This window comes from Pituophis catenifer, unplaced genomic scaffold (genome assembly GCF_029215685.1).
Source record: "Pituophis catenifer annectens isolate HBS135680 unplaced genomic scaffold, rPitCat1.0.hap2 SCAF_3, whole genome shotgun sequence".
NCBI lineage: Eukaryota > Metazoa > Chordata > Lepidosauria > Squamata > Colubridae > Pituophis > Pituophis catenifer.
Genome location: NW_027256883.1, coordinates 13453363 through 13474510, shown reverse-complemented (window position 1 = coordinate 13474510; position 21148 = coordinate 13453363). Strand labels below are relative to the sequence as shown.

The window sequence follows — 21148 nt, the reverse complement described above, 5'->3', positions numbered from 1 at the left end:
CTGTCAGAAGTCACTTGCTGCGGAAGTTTCAAACAGTTTTGGTAATGGAGCAATGTCACATAGCTAAATTCTGCCCCAGAGAGATAAGTTCTTTTTCCCTCTTGATCCTTCTTTTACGCTCGAAGCAAAATGGTTTAACCACTAAAGTGGTCTCTTCCAAACCCAAGTTGTCCCTTTCCATTATTGGGTTCACTTGCCTTGCCCACATATGGCTCTCTAAGGCTGTGCAAGTATAAAACAGAGCAGAACATAATTCAGTGATGGATCATCACCTGTTCCACCGTTAGATCTTCAGCACCTGACGTGGAAAGTTCTGGGCAAACCGAAATGGGGAAAGTCCCCTTTCAAGAACCTAGGAGAAGATCTGGTTGCAGAAGACAATTCCGAGGAACCCGGATGAATCAGCTGAGCCATGTATTTCCTATGGGGAGGCCTTCTAATCCAGTTCAAGGAGGGCAGTTTTAAGTTTTTTGGATGATGTAATCAAAACTTGGCACGGAATCAGATTTATCCTAGCATGGATTCTCCAAGAGAGGAACTTGCTTCATCCTTTGTCTTGAACCGGGGGTAGATTTGACAATTCTGCGGTTTTGGCATCTTTTCAAACGATAAACTTGAGCAAGGAATAACAGGAGCAGCTCTTTTAGCTCTTCACAGAATGGAAGGCACCTGATGTGCATAATGCAAATTTTAGCAAAGGAGGGAAGAGCGCCTATTGTTTGCAGGCCACCTGCCTCTTAATTTGGAGAGATTCCTACCCCAGTAACAATCCTCCCTGCCGCATGCATGCTTGCGTAGTAAACAAAAGGAATGGAGTGGATTATTTTAAGACGAAGGGACAAGGGAATTGGTTGGCTTGCTTGAGAAGATCAGTTCTGAGGAGGGTGTCTGAACCTTGCTTTGTTTAAATGGTGGTTCAAAGGACATTCCTTCTCTATGCTGCTTTGCAAAGTATTATTACAGCTCCTTACCCCCCCCCTTTTTTTTATGGAGTCGAGAGAAATCAGTGTCGCTTCAAAGGTGCTTTTTTTCCCAAAAAGCAATTGAACTTTCTTGTTTTGTTTTGTTTTTTTTGAAAACTTTTGGCTTCTCATCCAAAAAGTTTCTTTTAATTTCTTCCAGTTGCAAAAAGGCTTGTCCCTGACTATACAGTCAATATATCATCATCATCATCATCATCATCATCATCATCATCATCATCATCATTATTATTATTATTATTATTATTATTATTATTATTTCTTCTTCTTCTTCTTCTTCTTCTTCTTCTCCTCCTCCTCCTCCTCCTCCTCCTCCTCCTCCTCCTCCTCCTCCTCCTCCTCCTCATTTCAAATGTCAACTTACTCATTTCAGCACATTCCATTATTAATAACTTCATCTTGCATTGGTATTTTCTCATTTTTCCAATTCTTAGCACACACAATTCTAACCGCTGTTAATACATTCACGATCAGATATCTCAATTCTCTCCAAGTGTCTGAATTTTGATCACGTGACTATGGAGATGCTATAACGGTCGTAAGTGTGAAAGATGGTCATAAGTCACTTTTTCCAGTGCCGTCGTAACTTTGAACGGTCACTAAACGAACTGTTGTAAGTGGAGAACTATCTGTCTGACAGTTGCAGTGTCCCGGGGACACATGATCCCCTTTTGCGACCTTCTGACAAGCAAAGTCTATGGGGAAGTGGTCCACTTAACAACTGTGGCAAAAGTCATAAACTGGGGCAAAACTCACTTAACAGCGGTCTCGCTTAGCAACATAAAGTGTGGTCGTAAGTCGAGGACTACTTGTACCCCAAAAATACCACCTTGGACTAAGCTGTGAGGAAGTTCTTTTTTATTTCTCAACAGCCAAATAATAATAAAAAAAGATTTGCTATCTGGTATTTGCAGGGAATCTCTCTCTCTCTTCCTCGCCTGTTAGCGTGCCCCTTTTCCTGGTTCCAGGACTTTTCAGGTTTTCAGGTTTTTTTTCAGGTTTCAGGACACTGAGCCAGGGACGTGGTGGCTCAGTGGCTAAGATCCTGAGCTTGTCAATCGAAAGGTCGGCAGTTCAGCGGTTCGAATCCCTAGTGCCGTCTAACGGGGTGAGCTCCCGTTACTTTGTCCCAGCTTCTGCCAACCTAGCAGTTCGAAAGCATGTAAAAAATGCAAGTAGAAAAATAGGGAACCCCTTTGGTGGGGAGGTAACAGCGTTCCGTGCGCCTTTGGCGTTGAGTCATGCTGACCACATGACCAGGGAGACGCTGGTTCTTCGGCTTTGAAATGGAGATGAGCCCTGCCCCCTAGAGTCGGGAACGACTAGCACCTATGTGTGAGGGGAACCTTTACCTTTCCCGGTTCCAGCCTCTTTTACTCGCATGGAAATTGCATCTCCAGACAGACACACTCATTTGCCTTGGATGCTTGCCCTCAGTTGCCTTACCGAAGAAGGGAAGGAGCAGGTGTGGTGGAGACAAGCGAAGCAATTAAGAAGGGGAGCTCTTCCCCCCCCCCCGCCTTTCTTGGAAAGCCAAGAGAGACACACCCCAGTTCTCACGCTGTCACTACCCTTAGGGGTTGAGACGCCGAGGAGGTATAAATAAATAAATAAGACAGCCGCCTCGTTCCCAGACGCTCCAGTTCTCCCGGAGAAGGCAGTAGGGTTTTCCCTCTTGACCCTTCTTGTTGGCTTGACTTGGCCATGAACAAACGCGTCATGGGTGGAAGGCGGTGATGAGTAGGTGCTTTCCCACCTGTTGGGTTGAGACAGCTTTCTGGAGTTGCTTGATGAGTCTTGGCACAGAACACCTGTGCGTTGGGGATTATGTCTACCTGGGCAGGCGTGTGAGCCATACTTTCTCTTTTTTTCCTCTCTTAGTTTAGTCGTGGTTGCAGATGGGAGGAGTGATGGATCCTCAATCCCTGGGGAAGAAAACAACAACCAAGGTTGGTTTTGCATTGATGGATGGTCACCCTCAAAAGTTACGATGAGGCTCATCCCAAAGGTGCGTTTTTTCAAAAGGCAACTGGACCTTCCTTTGTTTTTCCTTGAAGACGTTTCTCTTCTCGCCCAAGCAGCTTCTTCAGTTCAACAAAATGTCTTAGAGGAAAAACAAAGAAAATCCAGTTGGCTTTTGAAAAAGCACCTTTGGGACAACCATGACCTGGATGACTGAGAATCTCCATGATGATAATGATGATGATGTTATCCATTTAGTGGTGTCCGACTCTTGGCAATTCTATAGACCAGGTCTCTCCACATCTTCCAATATCTTGACTACTTCTTTGAGTTGTTCTGTGCTCTGGCTGGTGTCAGTTGTTGATGGTGTCCAGCTGTTTTTTTGACGGCCTGGTTTCCTTTGACCTCTTAACTCTTCCAAACATAATTGCTTTCTCCAGTGAATTCCCCCACATGTCATAGCCAAACTAAGTGAGATGCAGTTTTGTGTTTCTTGCCTTCCAGTGACATATCTGGTGTTATGCTCTCCACAGGGTGGATTTCATTTAAATCAAGTGGATTTAAATCATGATTTAAATCACTAGTAAAAAGTCTTGATTTAAATCAACTCGATTTAAATCATAATTTTTAAAGAGCAACTGTCATCTCTGCTACTCTTTTGACCCGCTGTTGACTCACCGATAGTCCCAGTGTTGCAGAATATACAGCCTCGTGCTACATAACTAAGCTCCATTTCATGCTGAATAAACTAAATTATTTATGTATCTTAAATAGAAAACTATCTTACGATAGATTTTTACCCCAAAAGTTTTTTATTAAAATAAATTCAATAAAAATAAAAAAAAAATCTGATTTGAATAAAAAAATCCGATTGAAATCAAAAAAATCCGATTGAAATAAAAAAAATCCGATTTTTTTGATTTTTTTAAAAAAATCATTGATTTTTATCCACCCTGGCTCTCCAGCATTTGCCTGTTAGTTCCCTTCACTGTCCAAGGAATACGCAGGAGCCTTCTCCAGCATCAGCTCAAATGAGTCCATTTTTTTCCTGTCTTGCATGCATGCCAGCCCCCTGGTTTTCGGGTTTCCAGGGCTCCGGCATGAGCAAAGACCAGACCCAAAGACCGGGGGCAGACACACACGTGCACACTGGCCAGCTGGTCTTCGAGTTTCCAGGGCTCCAGCACACATGCACGTGTGTGCATGCACATACATTCCGGTTGGGGCACTTGGTGCCGAAAAGGTTTGCCATCACTGCCATATTCGGCTCATGTTTCTCATTGCTGTGCGACCCAGTGCAATCTCACGTTTTATTTCTGGGCTCTTATTCACCGTTTTGAGCGATCTGCGATCCTAGGAAAAGTTATGCGCTGGCCCTTTTAGGGGATAATGGGTTTTGGATCCTGATATTTTGCATGTAAAGCAGGAGGTCTGCTCCAGGGACGGGGGTGGGGGGGTGGGGTGGGATTGAAAAATAGGGGCTGGGGAACAGTGCAGCAGTCCAGTTATGAAGCTTTGGGTTGCCCATTCCTGGATGCTTAAATTAGCTTTCCTACACATTTGCACAGGGTTGGTGTTGGAGTAGCCTCACTTGGTAGAGAAGGCCAGGAAATCAACTTCCCAGGAAGATAAAAAACTGTTTATTTATTGAAATGGGCTATAATATTCTTTTTAATGCTGTTGTAACTTTGAATGGTCACTAAACAAATGGTTGTAAGTTGAAGACTACCTGAATTCTACTCATCCCTGCCAAGAAATCTGAACAACAGTAGCAACAGAATTGGACGAAAGTACATCAGTTGGGACTGCTCATAAAATTGTTCTGTTTATGGACTTTTAGCACAAAGATGCTAAAATTGGCAAATGTTCCTTTCTTTCCTCCAGGGCACAAGCAATGCCTTTTTGCAATCAGAAATCCCATTTTTTTTAAAAAAAAAAATGTTTCTGTTGCAGGAGCAGAACAGGGATTTGGAGGCATCCCTGGATGGGATGGGTCCTGTGTCCCTCATTTAAATCCCTCTCCCCCAAGAAATTAACCCAGATTTAAACGTTTATAAATTTGGGTTAAACATTTGAGAAAGAGGCCTGAAGTTGCTGTACTTCCTGAATAGCTTTTAAGTGTTTATACATTGAGAATGGCATCATATGTTTGGGGGGGGTTAAAATGAGAAGGGAAGGGAGGAAAGAAGAGAGCGGAGAAAGGAAGGGTGGGAGGGAGGAAAGGAAGTAAGGAAGGAAAAAGAAAAAATAGACAAAGGAAGAGGGGGGAAAGAGGAAGGAAGGAAAATGAGAATGGAAGTGAGGAAAGAAGAGAGTGAAGGAAGGAAGGAAAATGAGAAAAAATAGACAAAGGAAGAGAGGGGAGAAAGGAAGGAAGGAAAATGAGAAGGGAAGTGAGGAAGAAAAGGAAGAAAAATGAGAAGGGGAAGAAGGAAGAGGGGAAAGAAAGGAAATGAGATAGGGAAGGAGGGCAGGAGGAAGGAAGGAAAGAAAATGAGAAGAGGGGAGGAAGGAAGTGAGGAAGGAAGGAAGGAAGGAGATGATGGGAATGGGAAGAAAAGGAAGAAAGGAAGCGGAGAGAGGGAAGAGAGGAAGGAAGGAAGAGAAAAAAAGATAAAAGAAACCCATCAGAATGTTATGGAAACTAGAGTTGGATTGGCTTGATAATTATTTCCATGATGGCTTTTGAAAATGCCTCTTCATCTTGTATCATTTCAGATGAAAGGATTAAATACAGGGCGCAGCTAACAATTACATCTAATTGCGTGTACATCAACAATGTGTTTGCTTAAACTTAAAACTGAATTGCAGGGCAACACTTCGGTCACCCGTTTTGGTTTCCTGCATTCCGGAGTCTGGAAGAAGCGGTTTCGAATGTTCCTGGAATTTAGCAGTAGATCTGGGCTCTGCTTTTGGTGAGTTAGCCTAAATATGGCATCTCTGCGTGAATGGCGAGACTACTACGTATTTTTAAAATATATATATTAGACAACTGGTGCCCCGTTGAGTCATTGTTTTAAAGGTATTTCCTTTACCAGATTCCTCAATGTTTTTAACAATGAAAGGATTTCTAATTTACTGCCTTCATGGCTAAAACTGGGATGCATTCAGATGTACCTGCCTTGAAAGCAACCCATGTCGAAGTGCAATAGCACAATCACCTACCAGCACAGGGAATATTTTATGCCATTTTCTCCTCTGTCATAAAGCCTTTTAGAATCAAATGTTGGAAATGCCATCAGACACCTGGCTCGTATTATCATATGTGGTGGACATGCGTAGAAGCCAAAAAATATTGGAGAAAAATACATACGTGGTTGGAAAAGATGATGTAACAACATATTGACTTGAAACCTGAAATATTCCTTGTTGGGGATTTTACCAGAAACGTATAGCGAAGAAAATGTATATTTGATTATCCATGTAATGACCACAGCTAGAATTGTATTTGCACAAAATTGGAAAAGTGAAGAGATCCCTACAGAGGAGAATGTGATTAGGAAAATACGAGAATGTGCAGAAATGAATAGGTTAACACTGGCAATTAAAGAGAAAGAACAAACTGAATATTATACTATATGGGAGTCATTTTATTGATGGTTAGAGAATAAATATAACAATCAGAAATAAAAATAGATGAGTGAAATATAGAAAATGCATTTATAGAGTTAATAGAGTTAAATAAATGTAAGAAGAGGAACGTTACAGTATTTGATATTTAATGTAATGGTATTAAGTTAAGAATAGATTAAATAATGAATATAATTGTCAACTTTAACTGTTATTGCACAAAATATTTGTACCCAGACGACATACTGTTTAATGGAAGACGGATTGTTTGCAATAAAATAAATAAATAAATAAATAAATAATAAAAAAAATAGAACCACACTTAGGTCATAAAATGTTTTATAAAATTTAAAATTGCAATTCCAAAGGAGTCATGGGTCCCAGATTTTGGATGCCTTTTGTAAGTTAGTCTGTTTGAAATACTTTGATTCAAAAATGGTGACTCTATGGTGCACCATTTTGCCCAGTTAAAGGTTACAGACCGAAGAGTTTTAGTAGTTAATAGATTTTTCTCCGGGTGAAAGAGGCTTCTGCTTTTCCTCTTTATTCCCAGTATAGCTGTTTCAAGTATCTGAATGGTTGTTATTGGAAGATGGGGTAGAATTGATCAGAATTGTTCCATAAAACAGAAAAGGAACAGTGGGTTTAAATCACAAGGGAAGAGTGCAGTGGTGAAATCCAAATTTTTTTCCCTACCGGTTCTGTGGGCATGGCTTGGTGGGCGTGGCAGGGGAAGGATATTGCAAAATCTCCATTCCCACCCCACTCCTGGGGAAGGATACTGCAAAATCCCCATTCCCTCCCCACTCCTGGGGGAAGGATATTGCAAAATCTCCATTCCCATCCCACTCTGGGCCAGCCAGAGATGGTATTTGCCGGTTCTCCGAACTACTCAAAATTTCCGCTACCGGTTCTCCAGAACATGCTGGATTTCACTCCTGGAAGAGTGTTTGCCTTAACAATAGGAGCATACAATTTAACAAACTGTCTCAGGAAATAGTGGATTTTCTTTTACTGGAGTTGTTAAAGCAGGCTGACAGACATTTGGGTTGTTATAGTAATGGATTTCGGAGCAAGGATGGGGGTCAGGTTGGATGATCTTTAAGGTTACTTTCAGCTCTTGCATCTGATTCACAACTAAGCGTTTGTTTGGTATGTGAAAAAAATTTCTTATCTTTCCTGAAAGCAATGGAGAATTTTTATTTGCTCGGAATGCTAAGAATTTTCTGTTGAAGGAACTCAACCCCTTCACGGAAGTACAATTCTGCAGATCCTTCAGGGCAGGGGGGGGGGAAAATTGCAGTTAACTTTCAGTTTAACACACATCACTTCAATGGAAATCAGATACAGTGGGCTACATTATTTTCCTTGAGGGTTTGTTCTCATTTAATGTCTGTTACATCAAGGCTTTGTTCATTAAATGTAGCTTTAACTGCAAATATTGCTATTTACATCAATTACGCAAAACAAGCCGATTGGCTCAAATTATATCAATTCAAATGTAATGGACATTGGGATGAAAAAGCACCCATTTCTCACAAACAGCCCATTAAATTTAGATTTTACTGTACTGTTAAACCACTTAATTCACGTTTAAACGGGTTCATCATTTCCATCCTGAGTAATAGTCACCTTTTAGAATAGCAGAATTATCAGAAGAGTGGTTGAAGCTCTCTAGGGACAACAGAGGTCCATAATTTACCTGCGAAGTTGTTGGGAGTGTGCTAATATACACATCCGTTGTCTCTGTTACAGCTGCCTGGGGAGATGATAGTTTTAGGGCATCACATCTGCAAGGCAGCTGGTTAGGAAATAAATTAACATTCTTGGTTGGGTTAAAGAAATTGCATCAAGGAATTTGGAAGTCCCTATAGAAGGTTGGTCAATTGGTTGGTTGTTGGTTGATTGGTTGGAAGGAAGGAAGGAAGGAAGGAAGGAAGGAAGGAAGGAAGGGTGGATGGATGGATGGATGGATGGATTGGTAGATAGATAGATAGATAGATAGATAAATAGATAGATAGATAGATAGATAGATAGATAGATAAAGACAGACAATGTTATGTGGGTGAATGGATGTGTTAGGTAGATGGTAGAGAGAGAGAGAGAGACAGACAGACAGACAGACAGACAGACAGACAGACAGACAGACAGATATAAAATTTGTAGGCCGCCTATCTTACCTCAAGATAACTGGATGGATGGATGGATGGATGGATGGATGGATGGATGGATGGATAGATAGATAGATAGATAAGTAGATAGGTAGATAGGTAGATAGGTAGATAGATAGATAAAACAGACAATGTTATGGGGGTGAATGGATGTGTTAGGTAGATGGTAGAGAGAGATAGACAGACAGACAGACAGACAGACAGACAGACAGACAGACAGACAGATATAAAATTTGTAGGCCGCCCATCTTACCTCAAGATAACTGGATGGATAGATGGATGGATGGATGGATAGATAGATAGATAGGTAGATAGGTAGATAGATAGATAAGACAGACAATGTTATGGGGGTGAATGGATGTATTAGGTAGATGGTAGAGAGAGATAGACAGACAGACAGACAGACAGATATAAAATTTGTAGGCCGCCCATCTTACCTCAAGATAACTGGATGGATGGATGGATGGATGGATAGATAGATAGATAGATAGATAGATAGATAGATAGATAGATAGATAGATAAGACAGACAATGTTATGGGGGTGAATGGATGTGTTAGGTAGATGGTAGAGAGAGATAGACAGACAGACAGACAGATATAAAATTTGTAGGCCGCCCATCTTACCTCAAGATAACTGGATGGATGGATGGATGGATGGATGGATGGATGGATAGATAGATAGATAGATAGATAGATAGATAGATAGATAGATAGATAGATAAGACAGACAATATTATGGGGATGAATGGATGTGTTAGGTAGATGGTAGAGAGAGAGAGAGAGAGAGAGAGACAGACAGACAGACAGACAGACAGACACATAAAATTTGTAGGTTGCCCATCTTACCTCAAAATAATTGGAGATAGATAGATAGATAGATAGATAGATAGATAGATAGATAGATAGATAGGATCAGTGTTGCCCAACCTTGAAAACATAAAATGTGTGGACTTCAACTCCCAGAATTCCCCAACCAGCTGAAGGCCACATATTTTAGAGTTGTCATGGTTGAGAAACACAGGATTTGATGCATAGGGTAGATAGGATTAATACGATATATACAATAGATTAGATTTGATAGATTATTTATTAGATACATCGATGCATTCCACATGGTTAATGTGGATTGGCTTTCAGGTAATCCTCGTCTTACGTCCATTCATTCAGCAATCATTCAAAGTTATGGCAGTGCTGGGGGGAAAAAAATCAATTTATGACCGGATCTTGGAAGTTCTGGCTATTGGAGCATCGGCCCTCAGATGCTTAGCTTGCCATTATAACATCACAGCAAGCTGAGGTCATGGGATCACCATTGGTGATCTTCCTTGCACAAGCAAAGTCAATGGGGAAGTTGGCAGAGAAGGTCACAAGTTGATGTGGTGAGTCAATCCTCCTGCTTTTTCTTCCACTTGCTGGACTTTCCCTCACCCCCCCTGCCTGCACATGGCCTCTGTTAGCCCTCCCACAACCTCTTCCAGCCTCCCCTCCCCACCAATAAGAACCCACCCCATTCCTTACTTGGGATTCCTGCTTAATGACCCATGGAGTCCCAACAACCAGGACTGCTGGAATTACCATTGTAAGCAATGCAATTTCATTTTATGACCTTTATTTTCTAACAACCCTGGGCTCGGTTGCCATAATAACCGAAGGACTACCTATATATAGGTAGTTTGGTGCGGTGGTTAAGGGTGCTAGAGTACTGCTCTAAAGTACTAAGAGCCGAGGTGGCGCAGTGGTTAGAGTGCAGTACTGCAGCTACTTCAGCTGACTGCTAGTTCAGCAGATCAGCGGATCAAATCTCACCGGCTCAAGGTTGACTCAGCCTTCCATCCTTCCGAGGTGGGTAAAATGAGGACCCAGTTTGTTAGGGGGCAATATGCTATATACTAAATATAGCTACTATATTTACTATACTATGCTATTTAGTATACTGTCTTTGGTGTAAGCCGCCCAGAGTCCTCGGAGAGTGGGCGGCATAGAAATATGACTAATAAAAATAAATAATAAATAAATAGAGTAGAAACTGGGAGATTATAATTTCTAGTCCTGCCATGGGTATGAAAGCTGTCTAGGTTATTTGGGCCAGTTCCTCTTTCTCTCTCCCCCCCCCCCCAGTCCACCACAAAGGGTTGTTGTGGGGAGGAGCATTGCGCTCTGCTTTGAGTTGTCCAAATAAAGACAGGATATATTGAATTTTTGATTTGGTTTGTTTATTTGTATCGCCCCCTTTATTATGTTTACTAATAACTGAAGGTGGCGAACATACCCAACACATCTTCCTCCTCTCATTTTCCCCACAACGACAATCCTATGAGGTGGGTTGGGCTAAGAGAGAGAGGGACTGGCCCAAAATCACCCAGCCAGTTTTCATGTTTAAGGCTGGACTAGAATTCACTGTCTCCTGATGATTGGCCCAAAGTCACCCAGCTGGCTTTCATGCCTAAAGTGAGACTAGAATTCACCGTCTCCCACTTTCTAGTCTGGTGCCTTAATCACTAGACAAGGGGTCTGCAACCTTAAACACTCAAAAGAGCCATCTGGATCCGTTTCCCACAGAAAAGAAAACACCGGGAGCCACAAAACCCTTCCCGTGCCGGACTATTTCTTAAGCGGCCACAAAACTAGCATATGTAGTTGAATTAAATGTTCTGTTTTCTTCTGAAACTTTTCTTTTCTTGGATTTATCCATGATTGGCCTACCGGGGGTTGAAAAGCTCAATAAATCACGTGCCAGCGGGTGTCGCACATTGGCAGTTGTGACGCATATTTTGAGTAATGGAGCCGCAGCAGAGGGGTGAAAGAGCCACATGCGGCTCCAAAGCTGCAGGTTGCTGATCCCTGCACTAGACCAACCTAATAATCATACTAATAAACCTGGAGACTAGCAAGAACCTCTGTAACAATATTGGGAAGTCAGTCCCTTCCCTAAAGATTTAACCCCTAGTCCAGTGATGGTGAAATTTTTAGACACCGAGTGCCCAAACTGCACTTGTGCGCATGCCCAAACTGAAACGTGCGCACACACGCATGAATGTGTGTGTGCGCGAACATGTGCATGCACGAACATACGCAAGCGTGTGCATTCACATATGTGGACATGTGTGCATGCGCAGCAGGGACCCGAAGACCAGCTGGCCAGCAGGAGGTGGGGCATCCCAACACCGGCAGCGCGACAAGAGATAAGATCTTTTTCTTTCATGAGCTTCTGTTTCGTTGTTTGCAGGAAACAGAAGCTCATGAAAGAAACGCCACGGAGATCTGACCTGGGGCGACGGCGCACGTGCCAGAAGAGAGGGCTCTGCATGCTACCTCTGGCACGCGTGCCATAAGTTCGCCATCATGGCCCTAGTCCACCCCTTCATTTGCCTCGAAAGCAGCATGACTCAGTTGTCTCCATTACTAGGTAAACTTGTTGAATTCAGGGAGACTTTACTCCCAGATCAACCTTCAAAGGTTGCCGCTATCAAAGCCACCAACTGTAGCCAGATCCCGAGAGCCAAGATCGGTGTGCGGATGGTGAGCGATGGCTGGTGAGGAAGCCCTTTCCCTTTCCCATTCGGTCCCTTCGGCATCGGCCCAGGGCCTTTTCAAGTCCCGTCGGACTTCACTTCTGCAAGGGCGAGGCCTCAATTCGATCGACCGGTGGTCGCAACCAGCACCGTGTGTTGTAAAGCTCTTTGCCACATTCAGGGCTGTTTGTATTATTCTTGGCAAGGCTGCGTCACTATCGGCTGCTTTGCTCTTTTTATATCCTCCGCGTCCTTCAGTGTTGGCCCCTTTTGTTTGATAACATTTCAGCTTATCGCTGCTTTGTACTGTCCCTTATCAAACAGTTAAGAAAATAAAAATAAAAATGCCATTCCTCTGTTTTTGACCCGGTGTTAACACCGATCGAAGGGACATGGTGGCTCAGTGGCTACGATGTTGTGCTTGTCGATCGGAAGGTCGGCAGTTCAGTTGTTTGAATCCCTAGTGCCGCGTAACGGGGTGAGCTCCCGTTACTTGTCCCAGCTTCTGCTTAACCTAGCAGTTCGAAAGAAAGTAAGAAATGGAAGTAGAAAAATAGGGACCACCTTTGGTGGGAAGGGAACAGTGTTCCGTGCGCCTTTGGCGTTGAGTCATGCCAGCCACATGACCACACAGATGTCTTCGGACAGCGCTGGCTCTTCAGCTTTGAAACGGAGATGAGCACCGCCCCCTAGAGTCAGGAATGACTAGCACATATGTGCGAGGGGAACCTTTACCTTATAACACCGATCGGCTTCTCTCGTCTTGCTAAAAACGTCCCATGTTCCTGCCTCCTGATGGGGCTCCCAATCTCCCTTTTGCAAGATTGCAATGCAGATGTTTTAAAGGAGATCATCCGATTCTGCAGGAATAATTTTTCTCACTTCCACAAATAAGTAAATAAACATGTCGTGCTTCCAAGAGGATTGACACATCTATTTTACGGAAGAGTTCCCAATTCTTCAAATTCCTTTCCCCTTCTGGGACGTCACTACCCTTCTTGCAACAGATGTTATTACCAAATTCTCTTGTAACAACTAGCATAATCGTACATGGAGAATTCTAAATTCCCGGTGGCTCCTTTCTCCAAACAGCAAGGAAATGTGGTTTTTTTTAAATTAAAAAAAGAAGTGATTACAAATATCCTCAACATACAACCGTTTGGAGTCTGCCCACTAAGGCCGTATATTGTGACAATTATAAATCTGGTCGGTCATGTGACTGTCCCCGAGGTTATTCCCACTTTTGTGGCGGTCATTAAACGCCACAGTCGTTAACCAAACCATTATTTGCAGCGGTGCCATTTTGCTGAAAACGGGAAGTCATGTGTCAGCAGTCATGTGACTGCAGGATACAGCAAATTGCTGCAAATATGGCTGGGTTTGTTAAGTGCAGTTTGTTAACTGTCTGGTTTGGCTCTGCAACCCAACAAGACAGACACAGACTTCAGAGGATAATTAGAACTGCAGAAAAAACAATGGCTACCAACCTGCCTTCCATTGTGGACCTTATACTGCACGAGTCAAAAAGAGGGCTGGGAAAATATTTACAGACCCCTCGCATCCTGGACATAAACTGTTTCAACTCCTACCCTCAAAACGACGCTATAGAGCATTGATCACCAGAACAACTAGGCACAAGAACAGTTTTTCCCCGAATGCCATCACTCTGCTAAACAAATAATTCCCTCAACACTGTCAAACTATTTACTAAGTCTGCACTACTGTTAATCTTCTTATCGGTCCCACCACCCATCTCCTTCCACTTATGGCTGTATGACTGTAATTTTGTTGCTTGTGTCATTTGTACCCTATGACTATCATTAAGTGTCGTACCTTATGAGTCTTGATGAACGTATCTTTTCTTTTATGTACACTGAGAGCGTATGCACCAAGACAAATTCCTTGTGTGTCCAATCACACTTGGCCAATAAAAAATTCTATTCTATTCTATAAGTTCTGGGTGGGGTGGGGAGGGAAGGACTGCTGGGACTGGGTTGTAACACCCTTTATCCAAGTAGTTTGTAATTTGAACAGTCACTAGTGAACAGTTATAAGTCGAGGACTATGACCACAATTGAGCTCAAAATTTTTGTTGCTAAGTGGAACATTTGTTAAATGAGTTTTGCTCCATTTTATGACCTTTTGTGCCACAGTGGTTAAGTGAATCACTGCAAGTTGACAAGTTAACAACATGCTTGTTAAATGAATCTGGACTTTGTTTGTCAGGTCACAAAAAGGGATCACCTGATCCCAGGACACTGCAGCCGTCATAAATAACGAATCAGTTGCCAAGTATCTGAATTCTGATCACCTGACTATGGGGATACTGCAATAGCAATAGCACTTAGACTTACATTCCACTTCACAGTGCTTTTACAGCTCTCCCTAAATGGTTTACAGAGTCAACCTATTGCCCCCCAACAATCTGGGTCCTCATTTTACCGACCTCGGAAGATTGGAAGGCTGAGTCAACCTTGAGCCAGTCAAAATCGAACTCGTGGCAGTGAGCAATGAGTTAGCCCTGTAGTACTGCATTCTAACCACTGTGCCACCATGGCCCTGCAACTGTCGTAAGTGTGAAAAATGGTCATAAGTCACTTTTTTTCAATGCCGTTGTAACTTTGAAACGGTCACTAAATGAACTGCTGTAAGTCGAGGACTACTTGTACCTATATCTTATGGAAGCTGCTAGTTTAGAGGGGGAGGAATCTTATGAGGATTGAACATTTTGTAAAATGAAAAAGAAGGTAAATAGGACAATTGAAAGCACCTGAATTTTCTCCATCAGGCACGAGTAATATTATAGATCAGTGATGGCTAACCTTTTCCGGACCAAGTGCCCGATGCGTGTGTGCGAACCCCCAAAATGCAATGCATGCGCACTCCCCATAAATGTGCCCCTACCCCTGCATGCGTCCTGTCCCTCGTGCATGCACGTATGCCCCCCGCATGCGGCCCGCCCCCGCATATGGCCCATGCATCTACGTGCCCCCCCTTCCTGCATGCCCCTACCCCAGTGGTGAAATGTAAAATTTGTTACTACCGGTTCTGTGGGCGTGGCTTGGCGCGTGTGTGTGTGTAATGTGACTGGGTGGGCGTGGCCAACTTTTTTTCTTTTTTTACTTTTAAAACCATTTTTTCCACAACCTCTTCAGCCGAAGAGGTTGTAAAAATATGCTTTTAATATGTTTTTAAAAGAAAAAAAAAGCCTCTGCCGATCAGGCAACTCAGCTGGGATCGTCAGAGGATCTCAGCTGAGTTGCCTGATCATCAGAGGCGGCTTTTTTTTTTTACTTTTAAAAGCATTTTTTCGGCCGAAGAGGTTGTAGAAAAAATGCTTTTAAAAATTAAAAAAAAAAAGCCTCTAATGATTGCGCAGTTCAGCTGGGCATGGGGGCGGGGCAGGGATTTTTGCTACCGGTTCTCCGAACCACTCGCCACCATCACTATCGGATCGAGCGATCTGGTCTGAACCGGGAGCATTTCATCCCTGCTCTACCCCCTGCACAGGCGTGGCAGAGACCCAAAGACTAACTGGCCAGTGGAAGGTGCGTGTGCATGCGTAGCGGACTTGAGCTGGGGCGACGGCTTGCATGCCCACAGAGAGATGTTGCGTGCCACCTCTGGCACGTGTGCCATTGGTTTGCCATCACTGTTATAGATGGAACCTGGCTCAAAAATGAAACAGATCCCGCGCTCAAGCCAAGGCTTCAAAAATCCGTAGGGTTGGGCAGAGATCTCATGTCGTATCTCTGGGGACAAATGCTACATTGAAAGATTGTCCGTGGCACTGAACGTCCAAGCAACGGGAGGTTTCCCTTGACAAAGACAAGAGTGTATAATTCATAGATGACTGTCCATGGAAGTATTTGTTAGGCTAAGGTTTTCTTTGCCTTTTCACATGGAAAAAAAAAAGCTTTCCTGGTTTATGCTGAGATTAAAGTTGCCAGCTGGAGTCTTAGGAGTTATATTACCAGCACATCTGGATAGCATCAGATAAATGATGATGATGATGATGATGATGATGATGATGATGATGATGATGAAACATGTCACAGTGATACTCATTGACATCGGGGCACTTGGTACCATGTCCAAGAATTTCACAAAACACTTCAAGAAATTGCAGCTTCCTGCAATAACACCAACGGAACTGCAAAAAATTGCGCTACTCGGAACATCATATATTTTAAGAAGGTACTTGGTTGATACCTAGGATGCTGGCAGCAACCCGTATCAACCATTAGCACCAATCAATGGTATTTGTGACACATTTTTAAATGTCCAGTTGACTGAGTTTCATTTTTAATGAATAAAAGAGAATAATAATAATAATTTCATTGTCATTGTATGTGTATACACAGTATACCCATACAACGAAATTCACTTAACACCCAAAGACCAGGTCCAACACACATAACAAACCCCAAACACACTCCCACCCACCACAATTCCCCACCCCTAAACCACCCAAACATCCACACAACAGACCAAGTAATGCTGTCCAACAGTTCATGATGGTGGCCCTTTAGTTCATCGTTGAGCGCAATTATAGCTCTGGGATAAAAACTATTCAGAAAATGTGTGGTCCGAGTTTTAATTGTTCTGTATCTTCTGCCAGAAGGCAGCAGTCCAAAAAGATTGTAAGCAGGATGGGAAGAATCTCTGAGAATGTTACGCAACTAAATAAAAAACAGAGTAGTGATACTACCATCGTCCTTAGTTGAAGAGTTTCTAGATAAGCATTATGGTGTCAGGGTGAAGGTTCTAGAACTGAAACCAGGAAATTGTGAGTTCCAGTCTTCCCTTAGGGATGAAAGCCAGCTGGATGACTTTGGGCTGGTACCAGCCTCTCTCTCGGTTCAGACTGCCTCACTGTGTGGTTGTGATGGGGAAAATAAGCGGTGGGAGCATCCCAGACTTCACTGTGAGTTATACAGAGTAAAGGAAGGTTATTGGGGGTGGAATGTAGTTGCAGGAGGGAGGGGCTGTGTCACCGAGGGCAAAGAGGCAGCCTAACTTTGAGTGTCTGGTGTGTAGGAAGAGGGCAAGGACGGCCCTTCCCTAGCAATTCACAGAGCATAGCTACAGTTATTGCAGCTAATTGCTTTAGTTTGGCACGATTCTGTCTGTAGGCGAACGACAATAAACAGACTACTCAGCTGGAACTCCACGTGTCGTTCTCCCTTCTTTGCAATCTGACAGTTATTTAATAACTTGTTAAGACCCCCCCCCCCACGACACGTAGCACCCTTTCCCCCCTGAGATCTTGTCCCTGTCTTTGAAAGCCGTTGCCGGATTTCATTTATTTATTCATGAAATGGATATGTCCGCAAATCGCCTGGAAAGTGACTCAGGGCAGCATTTCACCCCATCCAATAAAACGATAAATATTAAAAAGAGTCGATCCTTAAAGCTGCTATAAATAGCGATTTAAAAAAAAACACACATTCAAAAACTATGAAAGCAGATCCGAACGAGGGAAGAACGGTAATGGATGGATGAAGGACGTACGTGTAATAATGGGGCCACCTCCCGAGTCTACATTTACAGTCTCCTTTCAGAATCCTGTTCAGCCAGAGTTGGCTTTGCTTGAAGCGCGTCCTTGAATCGGCTGCCTCACCTGAGCAATTAGCCTTGGGAATATTTCAAAGCAAGTGACGTCTCTCGACCTTCTGCTACCCCGCCTGGCATCTTCACCCGAAATGACTTTTATCAACATGAGGCAGTTATGGACTTAGATGGTTTTATGGGAAGAGTTGCTCGTTTACTTATTAAAAGCATAATGAGTCTCGATCTGGGCTGGCCCACGCACAAAAACAAGGTCATAATTTGGAAGTTTAGGCTGGCCTTTTGCAACCAAAAGAGCCTTGGTAGTACAGTGGTCTAAGGCACCCTGTTATTAAACTGGTTATTAAGACCAGCTGCCTGCAATTACTGCAGGTTCGAATCTCGCCAAGGCTCAAGGTTGACTCAGCCTTCCATCCTTTCTAAGGTAGGTAAATTGAGGACCCAGTTGTGGGGGCAATAAGCTGACTTTGTATAAATATACAAAAGGATGAAGGCTATTGCTGAGCACATTGTAAGCCGCCCTGAGTATCCGGAGAAGGGCGGCATATAAATCAAAATTTAAAAAACAAAAAACAAAAACCAACCATTCTTTGGCTTTATAAAAGTATTTTTACCCCATTAGGGCTGATGAGTTAGCGGTGGCTCAGTGGCTAAGATGCTAATTGTGACAATTAGTATGGCTATTATTGTCCGGCCTACCTGAGATCAATCAGAAATTAGAAATCAAATGTAAATAAGCATATGCCATGGACACAGTGGCTCAGTGGCTAAGACGCTGAGCTTGTCGATCGGAAGGTCGGCAGTTCAGCGGTTCGAATCCATAGTGCCACGTAACAGGGTGAGCTCCCATTACTTGTCCCAGCTTCTGCCAACCTAGCAGTTCAAAAGCACGTAAAAAATGCAAGTAGAAAAATAGGGACCACCTTTGGTGGGAAGGTAACAGCTTTCCGTGCGCCTTTGGCATTTAGTCATGCCAGCCACATGACCACGGAGACATCTTCGGACACGCTGGCTCTTCGGCTTTGAAACGGAAATGAGCACCATCCCCTAGAGTCAGGAACGACTAGCACATATGTGCAAGGGGAACCTTTACCTTTATCTGCCTTGCCAATGCTGTGGAATCAGAATTAAGAAAGAGGCAGGGACTTGTGACTTGTGGCTTCACACCCAAGGAGGATGTGTACAGGTAGTCCTCGACATACAATCACAATTGAGCCCAGAATTTCTGCTGTTCAGTGAGTTTTGCCCCATTTTTACGACCTTTCTTGCCACGGCTGTTAAGTGAATCTCCAGTTGATAAGTTAGTAACCCGGTTGTTAAGTGAATCTGGTTTCCCCATTGACTTTTGCTTGTCAGAAAGGTTGCAAAAGGGGATCACATGACCTTGGGACACAGCAACGGTCATAAGTATGAAGCAGTTTCCAAGCATCTAAATTTTGATCAAAAGATCATGGGGATACTGCAAACCAACTATGAAAAGTTAGTTTCCTGCCTAAGCAGGGGGTTGGACTAGAAGACCTCCAAGGTCCCTTCCAACTCTTGTTATTCTATTCTTAAAAAATGGTCATAAGTCACTGTTTTCAGTGCTGCTGTAACTTTGAATGGTCACTAAATGAACTGTTGTATGTCAAGCAAGACGGTTGTTAAGTGAACTATGTCCCATTTTATGACCTTTCTTGACACAGTTGTTAAGTGAATCGCTGCAGTTGTTAAATTCATAACACGTCGTTAAGTGAATCTGGCTTTCTTCATTGACTTTGCTGGTCAGAAGGTCTCAAAAGACGATCCAGTGACCCTGGGACCCTGCAATCGTCATAAATATGAGTCATTTGCCAAGCTTCTGAATTTTGATCACATAACCTTGCGGATGCCGCAACAGTCATAAGTGTGAAAAACGACGAAAAAATGCTTTTAAAAGTTTTTTTAAAAAGCCTCTGATGATCGTGCGGCTCAGCTGGGATCCTCAGAGGCTTTTCAAAGCATTTTTTTCTGCAAACTCTTGGCCGAAGAGGTGGTAAAAAAATTGCTTTGAAAAGTCTCTGACGATCCCAGCTGAGTTACCTGATGACAGAGAGGCTTTTCAAAGCATTTTTAAAAAAGCCTCTCTGACAATCCCAGCTGAGTTGCCTGGTCGGCAGAGGCTTTTCAAAGCATTAGAAAAAATGTTTTGAAAACTTAAAAAAAAAAAAAAAAGTTGGCTACGCCCACCCAATCACATTACCACCACCACCACCAAGCCACGCCCACAGAACCGGTAACACATTTTACATTTCACCCCTGCCTAAAACCAACAAAAACAAACACTTTTGTTTAAAAGAAACAAAACAATATCCTGGGGATGTTGATATAAATATTTCTAAGTTGAGGTTTTTATTTATTTTTTCCTCTTTCATTAGAGAATGAGTCTTGGTTTTCTTTCTTTCTTACTTTCTTTCTTTCTTTCTTTCTTTCTTTCTTTCTTTCTTTCTTTCTTTCTTTCTTTCTTTCTTTCTTTCTTTCTTTCTCACTCTCACTCTCACTCTCTTTCTTTCTTTCCTTTTCTTTCTTTCCCCTTCCTCTTCCTCCCTCCCTCCCTCCCTCCCTTCCTTCTTTCTTTCTTTCTTCTCTGTCTGATTTCTGTCACCCCAGACAGAGTTTGATAGGCATTAAGTTTAATGACTGTAAATTGTAACCTTTTCATCCATTTTATCCTCCTGCTGATGATATTGTAAATTTCCATTCGTTTGTGGCATGCTTCTTAGCTAAATGAAGATCCTGTATTTGGGATCAGTAGGGAAATGTTTACAAAGGAACCTTTTGGTGTTTAGGAGCTGTTATTGGCACATTCGATTTACATGCAGCGAATGCAATATTAGGAAATGTGTTTGACGTAAGTGTAACTGCATTTCTCCATAGTTTGGGATTGCGGCTTATAAATAAACTTGAGGGTTTAGGGATTGTAGAGAAGGCAATCCAGAAGACATGGATCTTATAATTATCTCAGGCTGCTTTCGTTTATTTTAAATGAGAGCTGGGCAACTTCATTGTGGCCAGGCCCCCTGTCTTGCTTCCAGAAAAACCTAGATGTCACTGAGATATTAGAGTTGCTGCTTGGAGAAGAGGACTTGAGTGGCTTTAAAAGATGCAAAGCATCATGTACCTATTTACCTGTTCATGCCCTTCGGGGTAGTCAAGTAAAATTTTGGATGAAAAATTAAGCTCTGTCAGGAAGGGTGGAGGGCTAACAATTATGGCTCTAGAAGCGGTCATATTTTTATGTCTGTCTCCTCTCTTTAGTCCTTGATTTATGATAGGTTGCTTAGTGATAGGTCAAAATTACAACGGACTCCCCAAAAGCTACTTATGACCCAGATTGGAAATTCCAAAGGGTCTATGACAACT

The 21148-nt window shown here is 42.8% G+C and overlaps 1 long non-coding RNA gene across 3 annotated transcripts in view; it reads left to right on the top strand.

Annotated features, from left to right (window-relative positions):
- The window catches only part of LOC139315624 (uncharacterized), a 113177-nt gene that overhangs the window by 55049 nt on the left and 36980 nt on the right, over positions 1 to 21148 (top strand). For all 3 annotated transcript variants that reach the window (XR_011600292.1, XR_011600294.1, XR_011600293.1), the window contains exon 2: positions 5754 to 5857. This is a non-coding gene — a long non-coding RNA (uncharacterized lncRNA). The remainder of the gene's footprint in view (positions 1 to 5753; positions 5858 to 21148) is intronic.